Consider the following 11575-nt stretch of genomic DNA (forward strand, 5'->3'; position numbering starts at 1 on the left):
TCTTCTTGCCTTCCACTGTCCTTTGCAGGACATCCCTGGGAACACTTCTTTAAATTATTTTAACACGCATCCTCAGCTAAGATTTTATGTCTAACTTAAGACACACCTACTATAGAGACCTCACTGTCATGCCCAAATATCTCCTCCTGGTGGCAACACGGAGAGTATCAGAGTTGTTCTTTGCATTCACTGCATGACCTTTTTATTGAATACCCGTTCTGTAACAGGTACTGAGAGAGATAAAAATAAGACAATGGCATTATCTCTGCCTCAAAGAGCTAATGATCTCTGGAACCAAAAGAGAAGTGACAACAAATGTGACCACAGGTAAGATCTGCACAGCTGTCATAAGGAAACAAAGGGGAAGCAGCATGGGAAGGAGAAAAGTTTCCTGAGAATCAGAACAACAGAATCTCATCATCTGAGATACATCAAACACTTCCAGGTTCTATGCCAGCATCTTTTCTTATCAGAAGAGGCCAAAGCAGATTTTTTTTTTCATATATTAAAACATAGTAAATAGTTGCAGACTTGAATTGAAAAGAGCAGCTTATGTCCAGTTAAAGTAGGCCTCAGAATGACAAAAATGAATGAAGTATACAGGTGGACAGTACAAAGAAAGATTGAGAGACTAGTCCAGAGACTGTTTGATAGCAAATAAAATTCCCTTAAGGTCAAAGCCATAAATATGCTACATTTAGGACATTAAGAATTTAATAGTGAATCCTACTATATTAGGTGGAACTATGCATCATTAACGTTGGTCAAAAATGGAAAAAAAAAGTAATCACTTTTATATGGTTCCACCAAATCCAATGTTCTACAGAGTAGCACACCTGTGACATAAATATATATAGAATTGTATAGGTCATCTAGTCCAAGCTATCCATCTACACCGATTTAAAAGTTCTTCTACTTGGTGTTACAGACTCGCTTTCAGCATTTTAGTGATGCAAACAAAGCTCATTCATGAGATTAGTGATCATTTGTAGGCCTGCTCAATTACAAACATTGTAACTTTTTAAATCCTACTTATAATATTGGGAGATAACATTTTATTAATTTTCTCTTTTAAATTACAAACTCATTTCTTTTAATATACCTTTTATGATGAGATCTTTTTGATCACTCCTCTCTGGTGTCTCCATAACTGATTAGTTTTAGAACAGGATATATCATATCAGTATTGTGCACTGAGCTTTTACGTCATGGTATTTTCTCTGCAATTGAGGGAATTATAAAGAAACTTCAACGCTTTGCAACTCATTGCTCATGAATAAATGAAGAAGAAATTTTGTTTTCCAATTTCTAACTGAAAATAATATGTAAAAAAATAATCTAGGTGGGAAAACTGAAATGAATAGATAAAAAAGTCTGGTATCCCCTCTACCACTTTTAAGAAAGCAAAACAGTAGGGGCAAGCCACACCAAGAGACCACCTGTTGAGAGTCTGACAATAATTTGGGGTGAAGAAATAACTGATTTGTGGATGAGAAGACTTTATCCCAAAAGACAATTTTGTTCAATGACTATATTAAATAACGATATAAAGGAAATCAAATATAATTATCTAATTTCTTTTTTGCATTTTCATTGTTAGAATAAAATGTACTTAAACAATTAGAGGAAAAACTTGTTCACAAATGAATAAAACTGAATGAATTAAATACAAAGAGATATTCATAAATCAAAATAAGATATCAAAAGAAAAATAAATAGATATAAGTACTAAAAATATTTAAAAATAAAAATAACAAAAAAATCACCTCTAAACTATATAAGCAATATAATAATAAAATTCATATGGTTCTGGAATGTGTCAAAAATACAATATTAAAGCATTAAGAAACCATTCTTCCTTCATAAACTTACTTGGCTTTAGTTCCCCAGCTAAAACTCTGGAGTATTAGGTTTAATTTGAGTCTGTATTTTAATAAAGAATATGAAGAAATTAAGTATATGCCAAAGGATTTTTAAAAATACTGAGGAGAAATCTAGTTGTGTTAAAAGGCTAAATAAAGTTCTGCTTGCTCAGAAAATGGAATAAAAAGAATGAATTATTTTTTCTTTTAATAATTTTATTTTCAAGTACAGTTGTCATACAATATTACATTAGTTTCACGTGTACAACATGGTGATTAGGCATTATGTAACTTACGAAGTGATCACCCCCATAAATCTAGTACCCATATAACATCATATGTAGTTATTACAATATTGACTATATTCCTTGTGCTATATTTTATATCCCCATGATTATTTTGTAATCACTAATTTGTACTTACCCCCATAACCCCCTCCCATCTGGCAACCACCAAATGTTCTCTATATCTATGAGTTTGTTTCTGTTTTGTTTATTTTGTTCTTTAGATTCCATATGTAAGTGAAATCATATGGCATTTGTCTTTCTCTGTCTGACTTACTCCACTCAGCACAATACCCTCTAGGTCCATCTGTGTTGTTGCAGATGGCAAGATTTCATTCTTTCTTGTGGCTGAGTAATATTCCATTGTATATATGAACCACTTCTTTATCCATTCATCTATTGATGGACATCCAAGTTGCCTCCATATCTTGGCTATTGTAAATAATGCTGCAATGCACATATAAATGCACATGTCCCTTTGAAGTAGTGTTTTGGGTTTCTTCAGATAAATACCCAGAAGCGGGATAACTGGGTCCCTGTCTCTTGCTATAGCCTTTGCTTTAAAGTCTATTTTGTCTGGCATAAGTATTACTACCCTAGGTTTTGTTTGTTTGTTTCCATTTTCATGAAATATCTTTTTTCAACCTTTTACTTTCAGTCCGTGTGTGTCTTTCGATCTGAAGCAAGTCTCTTGTAGGCAGTATATTTAAAGGTCTTGTTTTCTTATCCATTTGGCCGCCTTATATTTTGGTTGAGCACTTAATTCATTTACATTTAAAGTAATTGTTAATAGATATGTAGTTATTGACATTTTATTATTCCTATTTTTTATCTTTTTTTCCCCTGATTTTTCTTAAAGTCCCTGTAAGATTTCTTGTAATACTGGTTTAGTGCTGATAAACTCTAACTTTTTCTTGTCTGGGAAGTCAAAGTGCTTTCATCACTTTGACTATTTTGTGCCAATCCCTCCTGACCTGAAAAGTTTCCATTGAGAAATCAGCTGCCAGTCTTATGGGAGATCCCTTGTAGTTAACTAACTGCTTTTCTTTTGCTGCTTTTACGATTTTCTCTTTGTCTTTAACCTTTGGCATTTTAATTATGATGTGTCTTGGTGTGGGCCTTTTTGGGTTCATCTTCTTTGGGACTCTCTGGGCTTCCTGAGCTTGTATGTCTATTTCCTTTTACATGTTAAGAAAGTTTTCCATCATTATTTCTTGAAATATGTTTTCAAATTCTTGCTCTCTCTTCTTTTTCTGATACCCCTGTGATACAACTGTTGGTATACCTGATATTGTCCCAGAGGCCCCTTAACTATCCTCATTTTTAGAAATTTTTTCTTGTTCCTGTTCTGATTGGGTATTTCCTGCTACTTTATCTTCTAAATCACTGATTTAACCCTCTATTTTATTTAATCTACTGTTGATTCCCTCTAATGTATTCTTTATTTCAGTTATTATATTCTTCATTTCTGACTGGTTCTCTTATGTTTTCCATATCCATTTTTATATTTTCTAATCTCTCTGTTAAAGTTTTCACTAAGTTCATCTGCTCTTCTGCTAAGTTCATTGAGCATCCTTATAATCAGTGTTTTGAAGTCTGTATCTGATAGATTGCTTGTCTCCATTTTGTTGAGTTCTTTTTCTGGAGCTTATTCTATTCTTTCATTTGGGGTATGTTTTATTGTCTCTCCATTTTGGCTGCCTCCCTGTGTCTGTTTCCAGGTATTAGATAGGGTGGCTATATTTCCTGGTCTTAGTAGAGTGGCCTTATGTAATAGGTGTGCTTTGGGGACCAGTGGCACAGTATCCCTGGTCACCTGGGTGCTACAGGTGTGTCACTTGTGTGGGTTGTGTATGCATCCTTGTTGTAGTTGAGACTTGTTTGAGGTTTGCATATCAATGGGAGGGATTGACCCTCAGGCTGGTTGGTTGTGAGGACTAGCCAGTGAGGGACTGATCCTATGGAGCCCGATTCACTTTTACAGGGCTCTAGGGCCTTTTCAGTCTGCCTTCTGGGTGTGTTGTCCTCAGACGTAGCCCTGGGTGGTGCTCCGGATGGATCTAAAGTTGGCCTCCAGGCATACTGGCCCTGGGGCCTCCTGGAAGGGGCACTGCCATAGGCCAAGTTCAACTGCAGCCTGTGCCCTGCCTGGGGCCACTTGGCAAGAGTCATCAAGCAATCCACAGATGGCTGCCACCTGTGCTGGGCTTGTAGTTGCCTTAAGAGGCCAAGCCAGGAACCAAGACCAGCTGCTGCTAGTGCCCGGCTTGGGGTTGCTCAGCATGAGGTACAGGGTACACCGAGGCCAGATGCTTCTTGTTTGGATTTTGTGAATCTTTGAGAGATTTTAGAAAGGTCCACAGCACAAGGCAAGACAGGACATTTTTATGGAAAAGCCACTAGAAGTGGCTTGGGTGGGCCCGTATGTTGGGAGGGGCAGGGTCTCAGGGAATCACTTGGGCAGAGTGACCAATGTTAGCCAGGTTGATGGAGATTCAGATATGGTGGCCTCCTGTATCTGCAGGCTGGGAGGGAGGAGGGCTCAATAAAGAAACAATGGATTCTGCCAGCACTTCTCTCTGGGAGAAAGCTGCCACTCCAGCCCTCGCCCTGAAGCCAGATCATTCAGTTCCTCCCCATGTATCCCTGGCGCCTTTCAAGCTGCTGTCCCAGTGCTGGAGCTTAGAGTGAATGAGTCCGTTAGTGGGTAAGTCTGTGCGTGGGCCCTTTAAGTAAAACACCGGACTCACTCAGCCCTCTGTCTCACTCAGCCAAAATTTCCCCTGGTTTTCACAGCCAGAAGTTGTGGGGATTTCCCTTCCTGGCACTGGAACCCTGGGCTGGTGAACCCAGTGTGTGGCTGGGACCCTTTGCTCCTCCAGGGGGACCTCTGCAGCTGAGATATCCCTTCTGATTTTTAACCTCCACACACAGGTGTGGAATCAGCCCATTCCGCATCTCTGCCCTCCTATCGGACTCAAGGTGGCCTCTTCTGTATGTCTCTAGTTGTAAGACTCCTGGTCAGCTAGACTTGAGGCAATTCCCAATTATGGCTGTCCTGTAGTTTAGTTGTAATTTTGATGTGGTTGTGTGAAGAGGTGAGCACAGCATTTACCACATTGACCAGAAGCCTAATTATTGTTTTTGAGTGTAATATTGTTTTGTCTGAATAGGATCAAATAAAAGGAAATGGGCTTAAATGTAATAGAGACAGATTTCAGTCACACATGAAGAACTGGTTTATTATCTAATTGATTAAGAGCAAAATGGGTGGATCATGATGAGGTTTAGAATAGTTTTTTCAGCAATTACATCTGTAAATACTAGAACTTCAAAGGAACATATAACTACCCCATTGTGCTCTCTCGCGCTCTCTCTCTCTCTCTCTCTCTCTCTCTCTCTCTCTCTCTCTCTAGGCAAAGAAACACAGACACAGAAATTAAATTGCTTAACTTACCTCAGCAAGTCAATGACAAATTTAGGACTAGACCTTACAGTTCTTTACTAGGCTAGGTCTGTGGCTTTGGATAAGCTACTTAAAAACTTTGTGCATTTGTTTGTTTTATTTACATTTGTACAATTGAAATAATAATGCACAACTATGAGCATCAAATAAATATTTGGAAAGCACTTAGCATGATGACCATCTATAATTGCTCAAAAAGCAGTATTTTTTTGTTGTATTGTTATCGCCTAGTGCTTTTCTTCTAAAAAAATCATCTAATGATAAAAAAGTAAAATCTAGAACTATCTGATAGGAGCCAACTTTTATGTAAAAGTCTAGGTCAGAACACTTTAAAATGTTAAAAGCATAAATTTTTCTGGTGGGAAAAAATGTATAGTCTTAAATTATGCCAATGAGAAAATTGCCCCTAAAATATTAATATCTTAGTATATTTGATAAGTAACCACATGGAAACCATTTTCTCACATTCATTTGTTATTCATTTTCAAATCCAAAGACAAGTTCCTTTCTTTGAAACCACACTCAAGGTAGGTTTTATTATCATCTCTACTTTATTGATGAATAAAACCAAACCTACAAGAGGTGAAATATCTTATTAATGGTCTCTCTGATGTGTTCCTCCCTGGCCTCTGAGGCCCCATGCTGATGACCAGAATACGGGCTGACATGGGAAGATATAAGTGATTCATTCATTAATACATTCAGCAAGAATTTGAGTTCATACTAAGTTCCGGGCACTAGTGATGCAGCCATGAATGAGACAAAATCTCTGCCTCTGTGGATTGTACAATGTAGAGAGAAGTAGGCGTTAAACAGAAAAACAAGCTAAAATATCATGTATGTCATATAATGCAGTGCGCTGGTAAGTGCCATGAAGAAAAAAATTTTAAATAGGAACAGGAAGTATATATTACTCAGTAAAAATAAAAAAATAAACAGAACAATTTGACTGTTATAGTTTTACTTGTTTTAAAAATAAAGAGACTATACATATATAATTACATATATGCATATATGCATGAGACATTTTTTATGAGATGCATAAGACACTGCTGACAGTGGATACTTCTGGAGAGAGGCTGAAGGAATAAATTATGAAAAATTATTAAAATATTAATATTATTAAATTATAACTTCCTGTGGTATAAATTTTATACATGACTTTTTTTTATCACATACATCTATTATTTTCCAAATAATAAAACAAGATATATTAAAGGAGGCCAGGAGCTTAGATGCACATAAATTATGAGCAATAGAATGATCTCTACTGGTTTGAATATTTACCTGAGTTGCAAGCTCAGATGGCATCAGTAGCCTTCTAATAATGTAAATGTGTGAATCCAGGTGGCAAGAAAAGTATGGAGAATTATAGAGCATGTGATGATATGAAGAATGCATGGCTTGACTATAGACATTTAAATTATTTTATTTTCAGACACATAAATTTAAGAATGTAGAAGGAGATACAATTTTTCAATTCTTTGTCCCTGTCTTTCTAGAAATGTCAGTAGTATTTGGCTTTCTTGTCCACAAAAGTCCAACCACCAGATCTTTGTAAGGTGATCTTGCTGAAATGTAAAGTACATCAAATCGTTCACTGCTAAAAAAAAATTGAGTAGTCTCTTACTACATGCATAATGAAATGCCAGATTGTTTCAATGGCTAACAAAATCCAATATAACCAGGCCCTGCCCACCTCTTTTCTCATTTTTTCCACTCTGCCTTCACTGGCTATCACACAAAAAACTGAGTTTTGCTTTTTTTCTCTGATATGAACTATTTACAACTCAATTATATTGATATAAAAGTTATTTTATTTAGAGCTAATATACCTAAAATATAACTACTTTGAAATTTTTCTTGACTTAGATGGAAAGTACACATTGAAAACATAAAGGGTCATGTCTATTAATATTCCCATGTGTCATCAAGTACCACTGAAATAAGCATTTTTTAAATGAAGGACAAAAATGCATTTCCCTGTACCAAGCAATTTTTCTGTTATTTCTTTGCACATTTACCTGAAACTTCTTTAGATATATGCACATTTATCATTCTATCAGAATGACATTTAATACATTAAGGAAAAAAGCTAACAAAATATCACATTTAAGATCCAAATCAAATTGTAGCAATTCATTAACTTTATGAATCTAACAAGGTTATAGCTCTTCATAAAGTAGCTGATGTTATATTACAAATTATTTTTATGTTAAGTAGGTGTGTTTTTTTTTTTTTTCATTTATTTCTGGAAAGTTGTTTTAAGAGAAATATGGCTAAGACATTCCAGGTTTCTAAGCATTTCTAAGAGTCAATTTAAATCCATGTCAGGAAGGGGAAAAATAGATATAACTGCAATTCATCTAAGAATAAAATAAAACTTTAAATTTCTACATAAATCGTTAACATATGTCAAAACTAGGGTATTGGTTATTGGATTAGAAAGATATAGTTATATATGATAGAAATATCAAAAAATGAATAAGTAATGATAGGTAATCTCCACTGAAAAATCTACTTCTGTTTCTTTGTCCTGTTTTAATTACAAGTATAAATGTTATTATTAAGATATTGGGCAATGGAATATTCAAGGAATTTGCAAATGATAATCCTCAGAGCAAGCTGATGATATAGGTACTATTGTGTGTATTTTATAAATAAGGAATGTCTCAGAAAGCTGTGTCTTATAATTTGCCAAAAATTGCATGCCAACAAATGACAGAGATTGAATTCACACTCAGATGATCAAAATCTAAAACTCATGCTACTATGTGATCAGAGTGAACAAGGGTAGATAGTGAGAAAAAGTGGGTGAAATTTTTTTTGGGATTTGAAACCCAGAAGTTTAAAATATAGAACTGTCATTAGTAGAAATAAGATTATCCGAAGAAGAAAGTTTTGGGTTGAGTTTGGGGAAATGTTAATTCTATTATAAACATGTTGGTTGTAACGCACTTCTGTTGAAGGTATAATTAATATAGTTGATATAGTTAAAAATATTTTACAAGAAGCTAGAAATATGAGTATTGATTTAAAATATCATTCTTGGTGGGGGGAAAGGATGTAGTTTAAGTAGTTTAAGGACTGACATCTCCCAAGTATCTCCCAAATAACATAGCTCTCTTCTTTACTTTATTTGTATGGACATATCTAAGTTAACTATAAAATTGCTTTCACTGAAGGTGCTACATTCAGATTTCTGGTATTTTGGAAATATATACCTAAAATTAGACATTAACATAATATGAATGTCAAGGGGGGAAAAAACAGCCTGACATGGACTTTTCATAGTATTGTGAGAAAGACAGAATTTATTTACCTATAGAGACTCGATTGACATTTAAAATGAATCCTTAATGTACCAAGGGGTTTTGTAAAAGGATTTAATGTGCGAGATGCCTAAAGAATATGCATTTTTCTCATTTTCACAATGTGTTTTCTGTTTTCATTCAAATATGTTATTTATAAATACTGCTCAGAGTAAATATTTTAAACAAAAGAGCATGGATGATCTAAAAAGTCTGTATCGCCAAGATGTAATATGCAAAATGTTGTTTCATGTGGAATTTTTCTGAAGAGAATTAGTTAGATTCTCAAATGGGTCCATGACTCTCAAGGGTGAAGAATCAGAGACTCAGAGAAAACAGTTTCTTTACTTTGACAAGATAGTTCTTACCCCTAACCCAGTAGTTCTCAACCAGGAGTTGCTTATATCCCACAGGGGACATTTGGCAAGTGTCTGCAGACACTTTCAATTGTCATGACATTGAGAAGGGGAGTGTTCTATAGGCTTCTAGTGGGTAGAGGTCAGGGAAGCTGCTAAACATCCTACAGTGCACAGAACCATCCCCTCAAACAAAGAGATACCCAGCCCCAAATATCAACAGTGCTGGGGCTGAGAAACCTTGCCTTAAACCATGCCAAGTTCTAGAAAAATATGAAAGAGATGGACTCCAGTATTTGTGCCAGTGTAGGAAACAATTATTTTAACCAGATCATTGACAGATATACTTCATGCGTGAGTTTTATTGAGCCATAAATGAAATGCCTATCATTTTACTAGAATCTTCAGACACTAAATGACTCTATCCCTTAAAAAAAACATACACATGCAGATATTTGAGAGGATCTTTTTGAAGCTGTATAAAATATATGAAAATTTAAACTCCCACATGCTTTGTTTCATAAGTCAGGAAATTTCTCAAGTGTAGCTACTACTGTATGTCTAAGTGTCTGAATTAACTAAAAATTAAATGTTGAGATAAAAAGGAAAGTCAGCTCTCCATAAATTATTCATTTCTTTTTTCCTCAGTTTTATTGCAAAATAATTGACATACATCATTGTATAAGATTAAGGTGTGCAGCTTGATGCTTTGATTTACATGTGTTGTGAAATGATTACAATAGGTTTAGTTAACATCTATTATCTCATAGATACAATAAAAATAAAAGAAAAAGAAATTTTTCCTTGTGATGAGAATTTTTAGGATCTGCTCTCTTAACTTCTCTATATATCATATAGCAGTGTTAGCTATAGTCATCATATTCAGTTTTTACTAGTCTTTATATTAGATTCATTTAGATTTTCACCTGATGCATAACTTCTATTCTCTTATATTCTACTCTAGTTAAATAATATACATTTAAAATATTATTGTTATGTTGCTGTTCACATAAAAACCTGTTCTATAATTTTATTTTTATATTTTAATTCATTTATTTCTGTGTTTACATATCTCCATTTAACTATGCTTAACTTTATTTGAAAACTTAAAAATATTAACATTTATATCAAACTAATCTTTTTATAAGGTAAATTGAAGATGAGCAATGGTGCTTATCAAGTACACAATTCAATATTAATGCTTGTGTGAAAAGAATGTTACTAACTTGTTTCTTTAAAACATGTCAAGTAATAGCTACCGCTAAATTAACACTGAAAGTTCAGCTATCTGAACAGAAAAGATTATCTTTCTATCTACCTAATTAAAGACAGGTTATATTTTTTTCCTTTTTTGTGCATCAGTAATTCTGTTAATAGTAAGGGGAAAGAAACTCAAATTTTAAAATAATATTCTATAGATAACTCAGGTATTCAAAGATATCAACTAGATTGGAGATTGTCACATACATTATTTCTTGTCATGGTTCTATGAGGTTTAAAGCATCTTATGCCAGCCTTGTTTCTCATTATTATGACAATAGAAACATGACTATACCTGAAATGTAAGCATACCTGATATAAATAACACTCCAACTACACTAGACATTCTTATTCAGGAAGGACCACCTCATAGAGTTGACTTCTGCCTACATAATGGGTTTTAAAGTGCCCTTTTTCCCCCCCTTTTCTACTTCAACCACATCAGTTTGCACAGCATACAGAGCAGACAGAAGAGTTTAGAGATTTGCTTTTTAGACCTGGACCTCTGTGATCAAAGGACCATTTTTAAAATAAAGGTTACTGTTATTTTTGCATTTGTGGCAATATATAGGAGTTTATGGAGAGCAACTTGCCAATAGAAAACAAAATTATGTAAACAAATTTTAAATTAAACCAGAAGATAAATAGTTTTGATTCACTACTGGCATGGGCTACAAAGAATGGTATTTTGGAGTTATTAAAATGGCTTTGAAATCAAACAGATCTGAAATGGTATCAGTTCTCTGTCATAAATTAACTAGGTGCCCTTGAGTGTTAGAGTTCTCTTCTAAAATATGTGTATAAGTACCTACTTTTCAAGGTCAAATATGTTTAGTGACTGGCATGTAATAAAATCATAGTGAGTAACAGTTATAAATATTATAACCCTCTCTATAATTAAGACAGTAATCAACATTTGTTCTGATTAACAGATATTTTAGTGCCTACATGTTAGACTTTATAAAGGAAGCTCTTCAGCTTATTTTCAGTATACTAGGAACTATGATTTCAAATATTATATTTAAAAATTTACATT

The 11575-nt window shown here is 34.3% G+C and overlaps 1 pseudogene; it reads left to right on the forward strand.

Annotated features, from left to right (window-relative positions):
• Positions 1 to 253: 253 nt before the first annotated feature.
• LOC102895719 overlaps positions 254 to 11575 on the forward strand; it is a 32303-nt pseudogene continuing 20981 nt past the window's right edge.

Source organism: Pteropus alecto, unplaced genomic scaffold, assembly GCF_000325575.1.
Source record: "Pteropus alecto unplaced genomic scaffold, ASM32557v1 scaffold301, whole genome shotgun sequence".
Taxonomy (NCBI): Eukaryota; Metazoa; Chordata; class Mammalia; order Chiroptera; family Pteropodidae; genus Pteropus; species Pteropus alecto.